The 19,941-nt window shown below is 44.3% G+C and overlaps 1 long non-coding RNA gene across 1 annotated transcript; it reads right to left on the bottom strand.

The window, feature by feature from the left end:
* Positions 1-13,912: 13,912 nt before the first annotated feature.
* Positions 13,913-16,664, bottom strand: LOC131901154 (uncharacterized). Its single transcript, XR_009376397.1, has 3 exons — positions 16,461-16,664; positions 14,906-14,956; positions 13,913-14,010 (listed from the first exon to the last, which is right to left on the bottom strand). It is a non-coding gene; the product is annotated as an uncharacterized LOC131901154 (long non-coding RNA).
* Between the last annotated feature and the right edge of the window lie 3,277 nt (positions 16,665-19,941).

Here is a 19,941-nt window from a genome sequence, read left to right on the forward strand (position 1 = left end):
GAATCCTGGAGCTCCACCTGGGGCCTGGCCGTGGATCTCTGCATCTGCTTCCATCAGTCATTGGAGGAGAGTTCTAGCACGACAGTTAGGGTGTTTAGCCATCTGATCACCAGAGAAGGTCAGTTTGGGCTTTCTCTTGACCATTGCCAATAGTCTATTGTGGAGGTATCCTTGTTGATTTCTGGGGACTTCTCTAGCACTTTTCTTCTTCCTATTCCCATGGGGTCTTCATTTATCTTGGTCTCTTTTTCCTTGTTCTCCCTCTGTGTTCCTGATCCATCTGGGACCTCCTGCTCCCCAAAGCTTTCATTCTCCCGACACTTGCCCTTCATTAACTCCCCTCATGTTCAGTTTGCTCATGTAGACCTCATTCATTTCTCTGTTGTTGGGTGATCCTTGTGTCTTTCTTAGGGTCCTGTTTTCTAGGTAGCCTCCCTGGAGTTGTGAGTAGCACTCTAGTCATCCTTCGTTTTACATCTATTATCCTTCTATGAGTGAATACATACCAAGTTTGTCTTTCTGAGTATGGGTTACCTCACTCAGGGTGATTTTTTTTCTAAATCCATCCATTTGCCTGCAAACCTCATGATGTCATTGTTTTACTCTGTTGAGTAGTACTCCATTGTGTATATGTACCACATTTTATTTATCCATTCTTCAGTTGAAGGGCATCTAGGTTGTTTCCAGGTTCTGGCTATTACAAATAATAATGCTATGAACATAGCTGAGCATGTGCCCTTGTGGTATGATTGAACATTCCTTGAATATATGCCCAAGAGTGGTATAGCTGTGTTTGGGGGAGATTGATTCCCAATTTTCTAAGAAATCACCATATTCATTTCCAAAGTGGAAAAGTACAAGCTTGCATTTCCACCAACAATGTAGGAGTGTTTCCCTTGCTCCACATCCTCTCCAGTGTTTTTGATCTTACCCATTCTGATAGGTGTAAGGTGGTATCTCACAGTCCTTTTGATTTGCATTTCCCTGCTGATTAGGGAGGTTGAGCAATTCCTTAAATGTCTTTTAGCCATTTGAGCTTCCTCTGTTGAGAATTCTCTGTTTAGCTCTATAGCTCATTTCTTAATTGGACTGTTGGATATTTTGATGTCTAATTTCTTGAGTTCTTTATATATTCTGGATATCAGCCCTCTGTCAGATGTAGGGTTGGTGAAGATCTTTTCCTATTCTGTAGGCTGTCACTTTGTCTTGTTGACTGTGTCCTTTTCTCTACAAAAGCTTCTCTGGTATAAGAGGTCCCATTGATTGATTGTTTCTCTCAGTGACTGTGATACTGGTGTTATATTTAGAAAGTGATCTCCTATGCAAATGCGTTCAAGACTACTTCCTACTTTCTCTTCTACCAGGATCAGAGTAACTGGATTTATGTTGAGTAACAAATTTATATATATATATATATATATATATATATATATATATATATATATATATATATATAAATTTTGATATAAAATTCACACTTTAAGGAAAGTTTAAAGAATCAAAATAGCATCAAAGTATTATGAGAACAGTGGAAATAGAATCGTCCCTTATTTTTGGCTTTCTTCTGCCCCATATCAGTTGATTCTTCTGACATGATACAGAGATTATGCATTTTCTTTTTAACAACATCCTTGGCTTTAAAGAAGGAGAAAGTCATTATCCAACTCCAAAGCCAGCTTTAATTTTTAATTGATCTGGGACTACATAAACACCATTTGTGATAAGTGTCTGTAGAGAAGAGCAAAAACAAACATTTAGGAAGACTTATGAATTTTATGTGTGATGTAATACCAACAGGCCAATTTACTCTAAATTGGATGGTCATGCTGGTTAAGGAACTATTACCTCTTCTAATTAAGAGGTCTGTCTTGTTCAAATCAAACTTTTATCAATTTTTTTTCTGGAGTTGATGATCAAACCCAGGGCCTTGTGCATGCTAGGAAGCACTCTACCACTGAGTTAAATCTCCAAGCCCATAGTTTTTATTTTTATTTTTATTTTTTTTTTCGAGACAGGGTTTCTCTGTTTAGCTTTGTGCCTTTCCTGGATCTCACTCTGTAGACCTGGCTGGCCGTGAACTCACAAAGATCTGCCTGGCTCTGCCTCCCGAGTGCTGGGATCAAAGGCATGTGCCGCCACCACCGCCCGGCCCTTTATCAATTTTGATGGTATTTATAGCTTACCTTCTCTGATAGAAACAAAAGCAAAACCTCATCCCCAATATAACACATATCCTGGTTTCCATTCTGAGGTCAGCACATCCTTAAAATATACAGGCTGATTTAACTCTGTAATTTTATTTCTATTATCCAAAGTCTCTCCGCAGCTATTGTTCCTTTCTCATTAGCATTGAGAAAATACAAAGTTAATAAAGCATTATGTGGCTGGGCGGTGGTGGCGCACACCTTTAATCCCAGCACTGGGGAGGCAGAGGCAGGTGGATATTTGTGAGTTCAAGGACAGCCTGGTCTACAGAGCGAGATCCAGGAAAAGGCGCAAAGCTACAAAGATAAACCCTGTCTCAAAAAATCAAAATAAATAAATAAATAAATAAATAAATAAATAAATAAATAAAGCATTATGTAATCTATTTCTAGGGGATTTTGTTTCTCCTTTTTGTTTATTTAGCATACCCTTTAGAGTTCAATTTGATGTTTCTATGACAGTTTCTCCTGTAGCATTGTGTGGTATTCCTGTAATATGTTTTATATTGTAATAAGCAAAAAACTGTTTCATTTTACCAGAGACATAGGTTAGATATTGTTAGGTTTAATATATATAGGTATACCCATGATGGCCATAACTTCTAGCAATTTCTGGATTACAGAATCAACCTTTTTGAAACTCAGAGCAGCTGCTCATGGAAATCTTGAATAGGTATCAATGGATTGATGTACATGTTTCAATTTTCCAAATTCTACAAAATGAAATGCATCCATCTGCCAGATTTAATTCCTCTGAGTGCCCTTTGGGTTACATCCTTTGGGTAGTGGAGTCTGATTGTAAAATTAACAAGTAGGATATTTCCATATAATTTCCTTAGCTTTTTTCCAGGTTATGGAAAAATCCTTTTTTAAAACCTCACTATTGACATGATTGTTTTTATGAAACTCTGAGGCCTCCTGTACATTTCTTATCAATAGTTGATCAATCTCCTCATTTTCTTGGGCAAGGTCTTTAAATTCTTTGTCAAGAGTATTCAATTCCCTTAAAAGCTCAACATGTTCCCTACGAGCCTGGAGGTCCTGTCCCAGTTAGCCGAGATCTGGGACAGGGGGAGCCAACTCATCAAGAATAGGCCCGCAAAAATGGGAAGACACAGAAACATAGGGAGGGGCCATTGCAGAAGGGGGAACTGCCGGAGATTTTTGAGGTGGTATAAAAGGGCCCAAGGACTCCTGTGTTAAGGGGAGATTTTTGCAGGGGGGTCAGTCTGGATTATGGTAACAGGCCGCCCCTTTCTCTAGGGAAGCCTCCTTGGTGGGGTCTAGAGGGGAGATAGAGGTCAAATTAACAGAGGGATGAGGATGGGCAGGAGCGGACCCCTGGGGACTGTTAGGTTTAAAAGTCGTGAGCATCCCCTCTTCCATAGAGCTCAGGTCATGAACCGAGGGACAGACTGAAGGCGGACCAGAAAGCGCTCGGGGGTCTTAGGGCAGGTAGAGGGGGAGCGAAAGGCTTCTTTGGAGATTTTTTCTCCTATATTAATAAGCTTTTGTATGTCAGGGGAATATTTATAGACCTTGAGAATGTCATTAATAATCAACAAAGGCTTTAAGATCTTTTTTCTTTACCCTAGTTCCTTGTATCTGCTAAAACCATCTCAAAAATCTAGTAAATAGAAGAGTAAGCCTCAGCCTGTCCTGGCATTTCCTGTTACCAGAAGCCAGACCTCTGGGGACTCATCCAAGGTGGCCACCCAGAGCGGCCCCTCAGGGGGTTTGGAAGATCAAAATGAGGAGGGGGAGGGGTGGAGGGGGCAGCGGCGGAGGAGGAGCCATCACCAGAGGACCCCCGCCAGGACAGACTTATCACAAATTAAATTTCCGCCTTTTGAAAAGCTGAAATCCGCCTGTGCTCAGTATGGTCCTAAGGCTCCTTTTACATTAGCCTTGGTTGAAAACCAGCGTGAACATTGGTTGACCCCTGATGACTGGTATTTTCTTACCTGTGCAGCTCTTTCTGGGGGTGACTTTGTCCTCTGGAAAATAGAATTCACAGAAGATTGTCGAGAAATTGCTCAAAAAAATATTGAACAGCTGTCCTCAAAAACTTGGACACTAAAGAAACTCCTCGGCAACCCCCCTTACGATACAAACGCAGCACAGGCAAAATTCCCTCCTGGCCTCCTGGCCCAGATTCAAAACGCTGGTTTCCGGGCCTAGAAACACCTGCCCCAAAAGGGTTCAGCTACCACCTCATTAGCAAAGATTCATCAGGGCCCTGATGAACCTTATAGTGAATTTGTCTCTCACTTAAATGATGCAGCTGAGAGACTTTTTGGGTGGAAGAAACACGAAAGCACCTTTGTTAAACACTTGGCCCTTGAAAATGCAAACCCTGCCTGCCAGAAAGTCCTCCGCCCTCATAAAAACAGAGCGGACCTGTCTGAATATGTGAAACTCTGTTCAGGTGTTGGCGCCGCCCATGCCATGGGATTAGCTATAGGTGCTGCCCTCAGGGCTTCACAGCAGCCTGGAGCCCACACCTGTTATTTCTGTAAACAACTCGGACATTTCTTTTGCTAAGGAATGTTCCCAGAAAGGTCACAGCCTCGCGCCCTTAGCCCAGCTGGCTCAGGAGGACATCTCTATGAGGCTCCTGCCTTCCACTCTCTGCCCCTGCTGCAACAAGGGCCGTCATTGGGCTACAGAATCCAGGTCAAAAGTCAATTATCTCAATCAGCCCCTTCCTCCGCAGGTGCCAGGAAACTCCCAAAGGGGCCAGCCCCTGGCCCCAATGCCTCCAAGAGCGCACCCTGAGGCCTTGAGGTCTGCTCACCTCCTGCCTCCCCAGCCTCAACAAATTCTCCTGCCCCAGTTCCATTCTCCTCCCTCCAGAGAGCAACTCCAGGCAGTGCCAGATTGGATTTGTGTGCCGCCGCCACCGAAACAGTATTAAACTCCCTTGAAGGGGCTCAGGTCATCCCTACAGAGGTGACAGGGCCCTTACCTCCTAATGTTTGTGCGCTTGTCCTTGGCCGTGCTTCTGTGGCCCTCCGAGGGGTCCAGGTCTACTCTGGCATAATAGATAGTGATTTCTCAGGTGAAATTAAGATTCTGGCCACTGCTGTAAATGGCATGGTCACGATTCCTCAAGGTACGCGCCTGGCACAGCTAGTTCCTCTACCTTCCTCTGTCTGTGATAATACCTCAATTACAAACACCCCTCAGGGGTCAGCTGGATTGGGCTCCTCGGACGCCTACTGGGTCCAGCCTGTTACTCAGGATCGGCCTACTCTCACCCTTACTATAGAAGGAAAGAAGTTTCAGGGTATCTTGGATACAGGGGCAGACACCCCAGTCATTTCACAGTCTCACTGGCCGTCTGCTTGGCCACTGGTTCCATCCCTCACCGATTTAAAAGGAATCGGTCAGTCTAATAATCCTTTAATTAGTTCGAGGACACTTTCCTGGAAGGACGAGGAAGGAAACCAAGGGACTGTCACTCCTTTTATGGTTCCGCTAATGGTGTTGCAGCCTTTGTGGCCCAAGGCCACCCTACCTCCTTCCTAATGCCTTTCCGGTCAGCGCAGCTGGTTGAACTTTCAGCAATTTTAAAGGTTTTTCAGACCTATTCTGATCAACCTATTAATATCTATACAGATAGTGCCTATATTGCCTTTTCCATCCCCTTGTTAGAAACCTCTCCAGCCATAAGGCCTACCTCCAATGCCACCCCACTTTTCTCCCAGATTCAACAGCTTGTCCTGACTCGCCAACACCCATTTTTTATAGGCCATATTAGAGCCCGTAGTGATCTTCCTGGACCGTTAACTGATGGCAATGCACAGGCAGATGCCACCACCAGGCTAACTTTCCCCGTCATGGTTGGCTCAGTCCTACAGGCCCAAACTGCCCATAAGATCCACCATTTAAATTCTCAGACCCTCCGTCTTCTTTTTAAGATCTCTAAACAACAGGCCCGAGAAATTGTCAAACAATGTCCCTCTTGTGTTGTTTCTCACCCTGCCCCACACTTGGGAGTCAACCCTCGAGGCCTCCTTCCCAACCAAATCTGGCAGACAGATGTTACTCATTGCCCTGAATTCGGCAGACAAAAATTTATTCATGTCTCTATAGATACTTTTAGTGGCATTATCTTTGCCTCTCCTCATGCTGGGGAAGCCACAAATGATGTTCTTTCTCACCTGATTCTTGCCTTTTCTGTCTTGGGAAAACCAGCTAAGATAAAGACAGACAATGGCCCTGCTTATACCAGCACAGGCTTCAAAAAATTTTGTGATAGTCTACAAATTATTCATACCACAGTGATACCTTACAATCCCCAGGGACAGGGCATAATAGAACGAGCCCACCAGACCCTAAAGACCTGATTGGCTCGCCTCAAGTCTTCTAACCTTCATTTTACCTCCTCCAGAGATCAATTGAGCCATGCTCTGTTTGTTCTCAACTTCCTCACCTTAGATGCTGCAGGGCACTCTGCCGCTGACAGGCACTGGCACCCTTCTCCAGATGCCACCCAGCCACTAGCCATGTGGCGAGATCCCCTCACGGGGCGTTGGAAGGGCCCCGACCTGGTCCTTATTTGGGGATGAGGTTCGGCCTGCATTCTTGACCAGATACACTCTGCTCCCAGATGGTTATCAGAACGCCTGGTTAGAGCTGTAAATATACCTGATCTGCCCAGGAGAGATAGCCCCTCTCCTTAGGAAACTAATACTGTTTCAAATGCTGTCCCTCTGGCAAGCCCTCCAGGCTGTTGTCCTCACCCACAGCAACACCCACCAGCCCTTTAGCTCTGTTATCAGTATGCTCAGAGTTCCTGTGGAGGGACAGTGGGAACTTTACAGCAAACTGTATTTGAGACCTTTCACACAGTATACAAGTCTCATAGTCAATCACGTTCTGGGCTGTGACACTGCTTGTCACAAATCCAGTCTGACAGCAGGGGTCATGTTTCCAAGGGCAGTGCTGAATTTTCATCCAAGGTGTCAGAAAGGCTTGTTGGACTTGCTGGCCTTGGTGTCACAGGCGGTCATAGCCGTGTTGGGCCAGCTTGACACAGCCTGTGGCTGGTAGGTAGCACAGCAAACAGGGTAGCACCAGAGATGCCACTCAGGGCACTTAGGTCCCTTCCACCTAGACTAACCTATTATTCCTCAGATCAATTCCTAGATCTCTAGGAAGAGAAGCCACGCTGAGACGACTGCCTTGACGGGAACCTGTTACTGCCATCACCTTAGCAGTCCTTCTGGGGGTTGAAGCAATGGGAACAGGCACAAGAATTGCCTCTCTGGTCCTGTCCAACCAACATTAATCTGAGCTTTGACTGTCCATAGACAAGGATATTGCCCAAATTTGAAGAGGGAATTTCTGCCCTCGAGTCATCCCTTTCCTCCCTAGCTGAGGTAGTTTTACAGAACAGGAGAGGCCTGGATCTCCTCTTTCTACAACAGGGTGGCCTTTGTACTGGGCTCAAAGAGGAATGTTGCTTCTTTACAGACCACACTGGGGTAGTCAGTATAGTAGGTTAGAAAAGGACTAGAAAAAGAGAAAAAGAAAAGGAGAATAAGAGCTTGGATGGTTTCAGAATTGTTTTTCCAACTTCCCTTAGCTAACAACCCTTTTCCCCTCCCTCCTAGGACCTGTTGTAGGCCTGCTCCTGGTCCTTGCCTTTGGGCCATGGGCACTTTCCTGGCTCACTTGGTTCATCCGAAGCCAAATAACAGACCTGCCGGCCAGGCAGATCCAGGTTCATTACCACTGCTTTGATATACAGGACTCCAGGGTTGAAATTTCCCCTGACAGAGATGCCCCACACAGACCCCTTCACTCGGGGGAGGCTGCACCTGTGTGTGGGAAAAAGGCTTGCTCAAGGCATGATTGGAGTGCAGCTGAGACTGCACAGGCTGGGGACCATGGTACCCCAAAATCCCGAGAGCCTGGATTATATGCCCTGTTGCATAGCGGTTCTGCAGTAACAGCCTTGCGCTTACCCATTTCCGCTCCCTCAAAAAACTGCACGGTCCATTGATTCCTGCACTATGGGGATGCCTGTAGAGCTTGAGTCTGGAGAGACATTCCCTCTCGGACCTTTTTTCACAACCTTTAGAGGGATAGGGCCTCTGTAATCCTCCATGCAAAGCCTCTTTCAGAGCCCTCCTTTTAGACCATTTGAACCTGGTTTATGTTGGCACTTAGATTTATTACTAAGAAGGGGGAGATGTTAGGGACAAGGATAGAATCTCTAGTTAGTAGAAAAATACAGACCCCAGATAAGACAGGGAACTAGATCATCTTACAGTCAGGTTGCCTAGCAACAGGACATTGAGGCAGAGCCCTTGACCCTTTCACCCTGTAAACATCCTATACAAACATCCTGTTAGCTTGCCTCACCTTATGCAGATGACAGCTTCTTACTCCCCCCACCCTGCAGAAACTATATAAACCCTCTTGGAGAAAAATAAAGTTGCACCTTGATCAGAATCTAGACTTGGTGTATTTCCTTGTATCTCCTATCTCTACATTCCATCCTTAGGGTGGACAAGAACCCGGTGAAGCCCTGCAGCTGGGGCAGAATGTCATGGAAGCCTCTAACCCCAGGAAGAGATGAAGGACATAAAAGTATCCTGAGAGCATGTAGTTCAGTGAAACCCTGTCACGAAATGAAGATACATGTTATTTCTCTCTGGTATCCACATTTGCACATAGGGTTATACAATCTGGCATGGTCACGCCTGTGTCACACACACACATACACACACACACACAAACACACACACACACACACACACACAAGACAAGCAATGAGTAGAGGGCCATGCCCACAATCAACTGATGTGGCAATTGAAATTAGAGGAGAAACTGGAGCACCTGACCAAGAGGACTGCCCCAGTGTGCCTGAGGGAAATGGGAAATGGTGTGACAGTTTGAATAACCACTAGGTAGGTTTGGTTGCAGCAAAACATGGGTCCCTATGAGGCAGCTTCTCAGAGAAATGGAAACACATTACAGGCTGAGCACCCTTAATCCAAAACCTGAAATCTGGAGTTTGAGAACACTGAATTTCAGATCCAGGTGCTCAGTGCCTCATTATTGGAAATGCTGCTCAACTGGAAGTGACTTTACTCAGGATATGGAGATAGATCACATCCTCCAAGAATCCTCAACCAGTCAGAGGGCACCTCCCTGGGCCACACCATCTGAAATCCATTCAGCCTCAGGAGAAAGCTGCAGGCGTTATCATGACAACATAGACACTCAAGAATCCAGTCAGATCTAGGGTCCTAAAGCTGGGGCCTGGATGAAACTCAGCTGCAGGGTTTTGTTGATGCACCAGACCCAAAACCCCTGCCAGCCAAGCCTTCAAGGCAGCATCAGCAACATGAATAGAAGCAAAGATAATCACCTTGGGGAAGCTGTCTGTTGAGTGATGTGAAAATCCTTTTCCTCAAGGCGGACATCCAGTCACAACACTACCCTCCCCAAGGCACAGTCTAGGCAGAGGCAAGCATAACTTTTGGATTATCATAAACCAAGATTTGAACAGGGGATAACCTTGCCTGTGCTCAACAGTGAGCCCTACCTTTGCCAGAAAACAAGAAAGCCTATGCTTCAGGGGTGAGGTGTCACCACAGGAATACACTTGCAGCTGACTGATCTCTCCAGGACACTCCCTAACTGAATATGTGTTCCCTATTCTCACTAAGCATTGGAGCTGAAAATATTATACAGGAAATTCCATAAATGAGCATCACCAAAGTAGTACATTTTACACCATTCTGGTAGGGATAGCAAAATCTCCCATGCCAGATGTGCTTGTGACCTCCACCAAATGCCCACTGTCAGTGCCCATCGCTAAGGAGCCTCCTGAGTTATAGAAGGGATGGTGCTGGAGGACAGACTTAACAGAATAGAAGCCCCAAAACCACAGGGCCTACAAATGAGATGCCAGCACACATCATGGAGACTGCCTAATGCTAGGACTCATGACTATGCCCAAACTGGGAGGCCACAGGTACTTGGTAAAGGTTCAAATGGTGTCCTTCTGGATGTAGCTGTGGCTGTCCATGTACCCTCCACCCCCACTCACTCACAGTGGCTTCAGGAGTAAAGGACTCCATTACGTTCTTTTTTTCCTCTCATGTGGCAGGAATCTGGACTCAACACAGTGTTTGTCCTAGAACATGAATCTGCACCATGAAAACACAGAACATGACCAGGACCACACAATGGAGAGCTAGGGCCACTGGCTCTTCATGCTCAATGACAGGAAAAGCATCAACCCTTCTGTTACCTGCAGACTGGCTCCTTCAATCTCCCCAGGTATGCACAGGGCACCTACTGCATGTAGTAACCTTTAAAGGATACTTAGTGTTTGCAAGACATTGATAGAATGCCTCTTGTATGCAGGTTCTTGGAGAAGGAGCAAACATCAAGTAAAAGATAGAAACATCCTAGAAAGTGAAAGCTAGGGCCACTGGGATGGCTCAGTGGGTAGAGGACTTGATTGGGATGCTCATTGGATAGAGGACTTCGCATCAAACCTAACATCTTCAGTTCAATTCCTAGGATGCAAGTGGAAGGAGAGAAACAACTCCCAAAAGCTATACTCTGAATTTCACGTATGACTCCATGGTATCTCCCCATCACATCACATTGATGTAACACAATGAGTGAAAAAAAGCAAGTTTGGGTGAAAAAGGTTTTTGGCCTATACATCTATATCACTGTTTATCATTGAAGGAAGTCAGGACAGGAACTCAAAGAGGCAAGGAAGCAGGAGCTGATCCAGAGTCCATAGAGGGTTGCTGCATACTGGCTTGCTTCCTCTGTGGTGACTCTAGCTTTTGTCAACTTGACATAAAACCAACTAGTGTATCCCTAGAAAAAATTGGCTGACTGCTGAGATCTTGAATTTCCTGACTTCTTATTCTTTAAATCAGCAGAGAAAAAAGATCCCTTCGTGTCACCATCTGGTATGGCCCAACATGAGGCCAGCAAGACCCAACTATAGCACAGCCTCACCCATGGCCCTTCGATGGCCCTGCTTCACTCATGGTTGCATTCTTCCCCCAACTCTGCAGTCCCTCCCTCATTCCTATTTTCCTTCATCTCCTAGACTCAGCCCTTTAGTCTTCATCAGAATGGAGACTGTTTTGGAAAAAAAAGGACTCCCTAAACAGGGAGACTCTACAGCCCCATTACGTTTAACCCCTGCATGGCCCCTGGGCTCCAGGAACTCTTGTGCTGCCCCAGCTTTACAGACACTGCTTGCTGCTCGCTTTCTCCTGCACACTACTTCCCAGCTATGCTTCATATAAGTACTATAAGATCTCTGCTCTCATTGCCTGTTCTCCTATGGTCCTTTTCTGTGCTTCACATACTGTGTTGAACTTTCTGATTATAGCAGAACCCACCTTGGCACTGATCCTGAATCCAGCAGCTACCAGCAGCATAGATCATGGGGCCACTGGCAGCTTTGGCCCAGGACTCAGAGCTACTTCCTCGTTAAATGGTCACTCCAGGCTGAGTCACACTGGTTTGCTGCTGGGTCTTTCAAACACAAACCCTCAGTGCATCTGAATACTCCTGGGTCCTGCCCCTCAACTCAAACCAGTACCTTCTGCTGCCATCCTTGCCCTGCCTCTTCAGACACAAATGCCCCATCAGAGCAGCCTGTGTCTCTCTGGGTTTCGGTGTACCATATGGCTTTTCTTCCATGGCTGGGGATGTCTGCATGCATGATTTATCACTTCAGCTAGACATAGTTACAGTGCCTGACTGTGTTGCCTCTGCTGACCTCACACTCCTGGTTTCAGGAGATTCTCCTGCCTCTCAAGTGCTTGGATGACAGATATGTGCCACCATGCTGGCTAGAAAATAAGTGTGATCAAAGACACATACCCGATGTTCTCCCTATTTCCAACAGTCGGGACCCCAACATTCTGAGCTTATAGCCATCTTGGACTATGTCTAACAGTGGAAGACTCCATGAAGACACTGTCACCCTGTGGAAATGGCTGTGTTAAGCAAACCAGGCACCATGCATACATGTCAGAGGTTACAAACAAGAATGTCAGGCTGATATCACTCAATGATAAGGTCCTCACTTGGCATGGTAAGGGCACTAGTTCCATCCCTGCCATCACAATAAACAAACATCTGCTGGGGATGTAGCTCTGTTAGCATCCTGGAGAAGTCCCATATAAGCCCACCATCCATGTATGCAAACAGCAAGAATGCTTATTATCTCAAGAAATTTTACAGGATGCTGGGGTCTGCCATCCCATGTAAAGGCATGATGGCAAATACTGTGAGAGAGATGTATGTGCTTCTTTCAATCACAGCTGAAGGTGAGTGTCCAAGGAAGTCAGCTCATCTTAGATATGATTGATTTATGCTAGTGGCAATCATATTAGTAACTTTAAATTTGCCAGGGCTAGTTATTTGTTGATCAGGCTGTAGTTTTCCATTTTGGTACAGGCCTGGACAAGTTCTAGGCTTTGTCATTGATCTTCTGTCAAGGATGGCTGGCCTAGTATGCACTGACCATAGGGGCTAGCTCAGTGACCCAAGCCTGGTGTGTTCTGTCTCCCTTGTCTTTGTGGTTAGAGGCACTAGTAATTAATTGTCCTTTGTTCATGGCTTGTCCTCAGAAACTGCCTGCCTACTCTCAGGAATCTGAAATTGAGGTATCATCTCTGAGAGAAGTTTGATCAGCCTGTCATAGCATCTGCTTGGTCCTCTGATTCCTCCCTTGAGTAGTGCATGTTCACAAATCTTGGAGATGTTTCTAATTGTTAAAAAAAACTTCATCATCAGGGTAGGACACTATCATGGAGACTCACTGGACCAGGATGCAAGAGTCTTTTGTGTGATTTAAAATCTTAACATTATTATGGGCTGGAGAGATGGCTCAGGGGTTAAGAGCACTGACTGCTCTTCCAGAGGGCCTGAGTTCAATTCCCAGCAACCATATGGTTTCTCACAACCATCTGTAATGAGATCTGGTGCCCTCTTCTGGCCTGCAGTCATACATGTTGTATACATAATAAATAAATAAATCTTTAAAAAAAATTCAAATCTTAACATTAACATTGGGGGTTTAAGCCAGAAGTATAGCTCATCAGGTATCTTCTAGTGGGATCAGAAAGCTGGATCCCATTGGCATCTAAGTGAAATTGCAGAATTGGGAATAGCCATGCAGACATTGTTCTAAACAGAGACCATTTTCCCATTACCAGTGGCAAAGTGAGCCTCCCCTTATTTGGTTTTGGTGATCTCCAAGCTTGTCATGGGTTTGGTCCAAGGGCAATGGGATTTTTGCATCATCATTTTAGTGGTACCCAGACAGGAATTATCATTGAGTTAAGGCAGCAGTGATGCAAGAGCCAATAGCAATTAACAGAAGCAGAAGGGCCAAAAGCCTTTGATGGCTGACGGACTTCCTAATCGAGAAGGAACTTGGAAATGAGAATGAGCATCAGTAATTATTATTATTATTATTATTATTATTATTATTGGTTTTTCAAGACAGGGTTTCTCTTTTCAGTTTTTGTGCCTGTCTTGAATATTGCTCTGTAGATAAGGCTGTCCTTGAACTCACAGAAATCTGCCTGGCTCTGCCTCCTGAGTGCCAGGATTAAAGGTGACCACCACTGCTCCATGACTAAGCATCAGTAATTATTTTATCTCAGGTTCCATACAACAAGAAATTACCTTTTGATGTAACATTCCAAGGGGGAAGGTGGAACAATGGCAATGTATTGGCTTCTGTAATTACTTCCTGCTGACATTGGCACATTATTGTCAGGACCTTGGAAGGCTAGAATGTTAGACAAAGGTAAGGAGGCAATTTAGAAACTTCTGGTTCATTGACCAGCTGAAGAAACAGCCTTTGCATCAGTTGGGTTAGTTTATATCAGCTTTCATGAAGTTCAGGGCTCATACTCATATGGAACAGGTTGTCATTAACAATTGATGCTTGGATGTGTCTGTCAGCAAAGTGCAAACCTGTTGAGACAGATATAAACAAGGAACAGAAGTTAAAATTTATGACCTTATTTGGAACTTTTAGACCCATATAATGCAAGCCTTTACGGCATCAGACCTTTATATTTCTCAGACTCTTGTCAGGACCAGCCAACCTGTCAAACAATACCTGAGTAGGGGAGTGTGGATTAAAAAGAGACAGATAGAAAAAACAGAGACGTACAAGAAAGACAAAGACATAGGATAGATTTGGGAGGACTGTCACTGAATACTGTTGTATCCAGTTTACTCTGCCCATTGCTTATATACAGCCGAGTAATAAACAAGGGAGCATCATCAAAGAATACTACATTGTTAAAGACTTCTTTATCTGAAGCTTCTTTGGGTTCAAGGAGCAGTTAAGCCACTTCCCTGACACAGATCTCAAAAGGTCTTATTAATAAAAAACCTAGAGCCAGATATTGGGGTAAAAACTGAAAGATTAGAGACGTAGAGAGCAAGCTACTACATCTTAACCCTATGAAATCCTCTGCCAAAAGAGTTAGCTCCTCTTTGCATGCTGCCTTATTTCTTTCTCTCTTCAGAACCTCTCGACATAGTTACTGAAACTCAGTATGCAGAAAAAGTGGTCCTACATATTGAAACTGCAGAATTTATCCCTGATGAGTCAGAATTAACTTTGTTATTTATTCATTACATTGCCTGTAATTACTTACACCCCCACATACCTGGAATTTAAGGTGCTACTTTGCTCTCAGGTTTATGGAGCTTCTTCAGACCTTCAAGGAAGGACATAGCATAAGATTGAAATTCATAGTCAAGGCAGTGAATTCAGACCCTATTTCCCATATCTGAAAATTTTAATGGTCAGGAATTTCAAAGAAAAGTACATTCATTTAAGTGAAGCTTGTATGTAACACTTTAGAAAAATTTGTCTTCGTACTTGATGTGCGAAGATAAAATCAGGTCACATTTGTTGACCGGGTGAAGTGGTTTGTGAGTCTATGGGTGTGTCTGTGTCTTTGTAAAACTGTGACAGGGAAACACAGGTTGGGTTTAGGAGGAAGTAGGATCTCTTCTTCTGAAACAAATATGGTGCTGTTGTGCATTTCATGAAATAAACATCTCACTGACTTGTGAAAACCCCTCTGTCATAGAGTGGTTTCTCAACATCTTTATTACACTGAGTTATCAGGTACAGCAACTTAGAATGGGAAGAACTGATAATAGCCCACAATTCTAGGTAATAGTTCCATTTTAGGAAAATCGAGGTAGGAACTCAGCTAATCATATCACATCCACATCCAAGAGCAGAGATAAACAAATGTACCCATGCTGCCTGTTTGCTTATGCTTATGCTCTAGCTTCTTCATATGTACACAGTAGATGTTGCAGACAATGAAATAATTCTGCCCATTTTAGGGAGTCTTATCTCAATTAATAATTAATAAAATCTCACAGAGACCTGCTCAAAGTAAATCTGATTCATATAATTCCTCATTGAGTGTCCCTCTTCCCAGGTGACTAGTTTGATTCAGTCTGATTATTAAAACTAAGAATCACACTGCCCCAGCATCACTGCCAGGATTTGAGGAGATTTCTGCCTGCATTCAGAGCTGTGATCCTCAACCTGTGGGTCACCACCCCATTGGGGGTTGCATATCAGATATCCTGCAATCAAATATTTGAATTAGGATTCATTGCAGCAGCAAAATTAAAGTTAAGAAACAATGAAACAATTATGTTTAGGGTTCACCACAACATGAGGAACTACTGTTAGTACTATTTAAAGGGTCAGAGAATTGGAAAAAGTATGAATGATTGATCTAGAGTGCCCAGTGGAACCCTAGTGTCTATATTTCTAAATATGAAGGTGCTTGCAAAGGACTTTCCTGAATATCCTTTGCTCTGTAGGAAACTAATGTTCTGTGTGGAAGACTCCAGCTGTCTGGTGACCTTTACTGCCCAGTAACAGCAGACCACTTTGAGCTACTCAAGAGAGAGTACAACACCCACTACACACATGCTGATGACAAAGATTTTAGTCACACTGAGCTCCATGACCATATCACACTCCTATGGGTACTTGTTCTTAGGCTGTGTCAGGCTCCTCCTCTAGCATAACTCTGCCCAGAGGTTTCCTGTAGGCTCTTTACCAGGAAATTGTTTAACAGGTGTCCTTCTCAGTCAGCATCAAGTCTATAATGTTTTGTGGATAAGGTGATAAGGAGATGCAGGAACTTATGAAGAACTATAGCATATATAAATTTATGATATTTTTACCTTATGTACATAAAATTTCAGTAGGAGATAAACATTCAGTTCCACTCATGGAAAGAACTAAAGGATGTCCAATATATTGAGGAGAGATCTCTGGCTTTGGATGAAGGGGGTGCTGAAGGGCTTCCCTTGTATTCTAGCAGAGGCTCCTGCAAAGGTCAACTTGACTTCCAGTGTATTATGAGGAAAGTTCATTAGCATGGAAGCAATGTCAGTTCCCATAACATTTGCAGCTCTTCCCTGGACATTCCATTGTATCATGGAGAGCCCTGGCTTCTTCTGTGATGTCACGTATGTTGGGGCAACACTAAATGTCCTTGGGAAATTTATTCAGTGTCTTCATCATTTACTGATGAACATGATGGCATACTGAAGAGTCTAATTCAGAAAGAGAATGGAGAGGGTAGAGAAACCAGAGAGTGACAAAAGAAAGCTGACCTTCAGCCTTAATGTAAAACGTCCAGAAAAAAATGGTCAAGAGAATCATGTAATGAGTTCTGTGCATGAAAAGGGAATCTTCCTGGAGGAAGTGGGCTTGTGCTGAATCTTCCAGTAATGGGAAACAGAAAGCTGGAGTCTCTGGGAACCAACAGAACTTCCCTGCTTGTCATGCCTCTTGAAATTCAAGGATTCCAGGATATTAATTGTTCTGGCTAAGAAGTCAAGAACTGGTAAGGACAATGCTTTATGCTGGGAACTCTTGGCTTTCATTCCTTTTGGTAGATAGGCATTGATGTGTGAACATGAGACTGACATTAAAGCGGGAGGGATTAATGAGGTGTGTCCATTACAAGGCAGGACATCACTCTACTTCAACCACACTGGCTAACTTTATGTACTTCCCAGCTGCTCTGTGTTCCTGAGTTGTCAGTGAGGTGACTTGTTGAGTCTGGTGACCATGTTCTGCCCTTATATGTCTTCTCCATCAATAGTTATATGGTTAGAGTGACCTGTCAAGATATTTGGGGAACCTCTAAATGACTGGGGTGATTGTTAACTATGGCAATTTTTTCCTGACTTGTAAAACCACAGGCTTGTGGACTCTGCAGCCAAGTTGAATTCTGAGTCTGTAGCTGTGAATGAGCCTGAAGAGGCTATCTCCTTGGTTACTTGGAGCATGTGCTATGAGGGCAGAGAAAACCAGATAGCTGAGATAACCAATTTCCTTCAAATAGAGGAGACAGCTGAGTTCCCCAGAGGGGGCATCTGAAGCACAGGACAAAATAATTTGCGGTGTCACCGAGTCACTGGTAAACAAGCTTTCTGAAACATTTGATTAGGACTCAGGGGGGTCTGTCCATTATCTTTGCCTTGTGATACTGCAAGTTTATTTATGTTCATCTACCCACAAGGAGCATCAGAGAGCCACTATCCCACCAAACCTTCCTCACTAAGATGCAGGTGAAGCAGAAGGTGCAGCCTGACCACTCAGCTACAGGAAATGACCATTGAAAGAAATTAACAATGAGATCACCTGATCTTTATCACAGAAGAGAGCATGAAGAATAGGTATTCATTCTTTCAAACGCTGTGGTTTCAATCTCAGGTCCACTCTGTCATCATTTCTTCATTTTATATAAGGTCTGTGTCTCTGGTAGGCTGTATCTTCAGGGTATGCCTTCAGGGTATGCCAAAATCATGTCTATGAACTCCTCCCAAAGGCAGAACCGTAAATGTGGACAGGAAAGTCATGAGAACATAGACTCTTCTGCTTCCTCTAAAAAGAAACAAAAACAGAGCCTGTGGCATGAGTCATAGTACTCATGGACTGAGGCAGTAGTATGTGAGTTCCCAGCATGCATTTGAAGAGATTTTATCAAGTGCTGTCTAGTGTGAGATGTTAGTTGCTGTGAGTTTGAGTTAATTTTTTGTTACTTGCTTTAAAAGCCTTGTGCATTTGATTCTCCAAGCAGCAATTGGAGAGGCCTATTCACACATCTAAATGTGTGGATACAGGAACTGAGACTGATCCTGCTCCTTTTGTTCCCCTCTGAGAGGACACACCTGCATGCATTTGTTCAGCATCCAATTGATAGAGTTCTCCCACTCTCACTCAGTCTCTCTTTCTCTGTCTCTCTAAGTATCTCTTTCTCTGTCTCTCACATACATGTGTATATGTTGTGAATTTTTCTAGGTTTTTGTGCATGTGTCTCCCTCTAGTCCCTCCAATTGGGATCTGTGGTTGCGCATGAGCAGTTCCCTATCTCACAATTCCCAGGTGATACCTTGGTGAAAATTGGGAGCACCACTTTGAGTATTATAGTTCTGCCAGTGTACTTTCTTTAGTGACACATAGATATACCCTTGGGGAGTTTATAAATCTGTCATGATGTTGAGTCCCATCCTCAAAACTGTTCATGATGTTATTTTGGTCTCTATTGTGACAGGTACCATCATTGAGAATTTCTTTTTGAAGACAGGAGAATCATCGTCACAGACTCTGGAGGGTACACACTTGTGAAGAAGACACCAGGGAAATTCTTAGACAGCTATTTTGGCAAGCCTCCTGAGAGAGCAGCTTCACCTCCCATCATCTAAACAGCCTGCCTTTAATGGTGTAGAGTCAGAATAGGTGTAAGTAAATTGTTTGCAACTGTGTAGGTTTGGTCCTGGGTTTTGGTACAAACAATATAAGTAAATTTGTTGCAACAACTCTGGGGAAAGGTGTCCTGACTACCTTGGGAGTCAGGCAACACCTTGAGCTGCTTAGGACAACTCTGATAGATGGAACTGCAAGAAGACAGTTCAGCCCTGGAGGGCGAGGTATCCTGGACACCTCAAGCTGCTCAGAACAGCAGCTCTGCCCTGAAGGTGTCCTGGACACCTGGAGCTGTTTAGCACACCTCTGATGGCTGGTACTGCAAGGGGACAGTTCAGCTCTGGAGGGTGAGGTATTCTGGACACCTCAAGCTGCTCACAACAGCTCTGCCCTGAAGGTGTCCCGGACACCTGGAGCTGTTTAGCACAGCTCTGATGGCTGGAACTGCAAAGAACCAACCTGACCCTGGAAGGGACAATTTTCTGACTTCATGGGAAATTCAGGCCTGGAACTGATGGGGGATGATCTCCCCACAGGATACTATAATCCTGCTCTTCTCCTAGAGAGTTGCTACATCTGAGCTTTGCTCAGCCCCCTCTTAAGGGAACTTCCTAGCTGAGCTCTGCTTCTCTGGCCTAAGATGTTGCTTCTTTTGCTTCACTCTTCAAAAAGGGAAAAACCCCTGCAGAAATGTAGCAATGCCCTCCAGCTCTGGAGAAAAATGTTACCTTTTAGCTCTTTATTGCTCTGTCCACTGAGGGACGTCTCAGCAAAGATCTTCTCTATGCCAGTGAATGAAGATCTTCACACCCAAAACTCTTCTGAGAAAGAGATTTATTTGAAGGGAAGGAGGAGTCCAGGACAGTAGGTGCCTCTACCAGGGTAGAGAGAACAGCCTTTTTTCCTAACTGACCAGGCAGGGTGGTTAACACAGGATGTTTTGGG

This window comes from Peromyscus eremicus, unplaced genomic scaffold (assembly GCF_949786415.1).
Source record: "Peromyscus eremicus unplaced genomic scaffold, PerEre_H2_v1 PerEre#2#chrX_unloc_4, whole genome shotgun sequence".
Classification (NCBI taxonomy): domain Eukaryota; kingdom Metazoa; phylum Chordata; class Mammalia; order Rodentia; family Cricetidae; genus Peromyscus; species Peromyscus eremicus.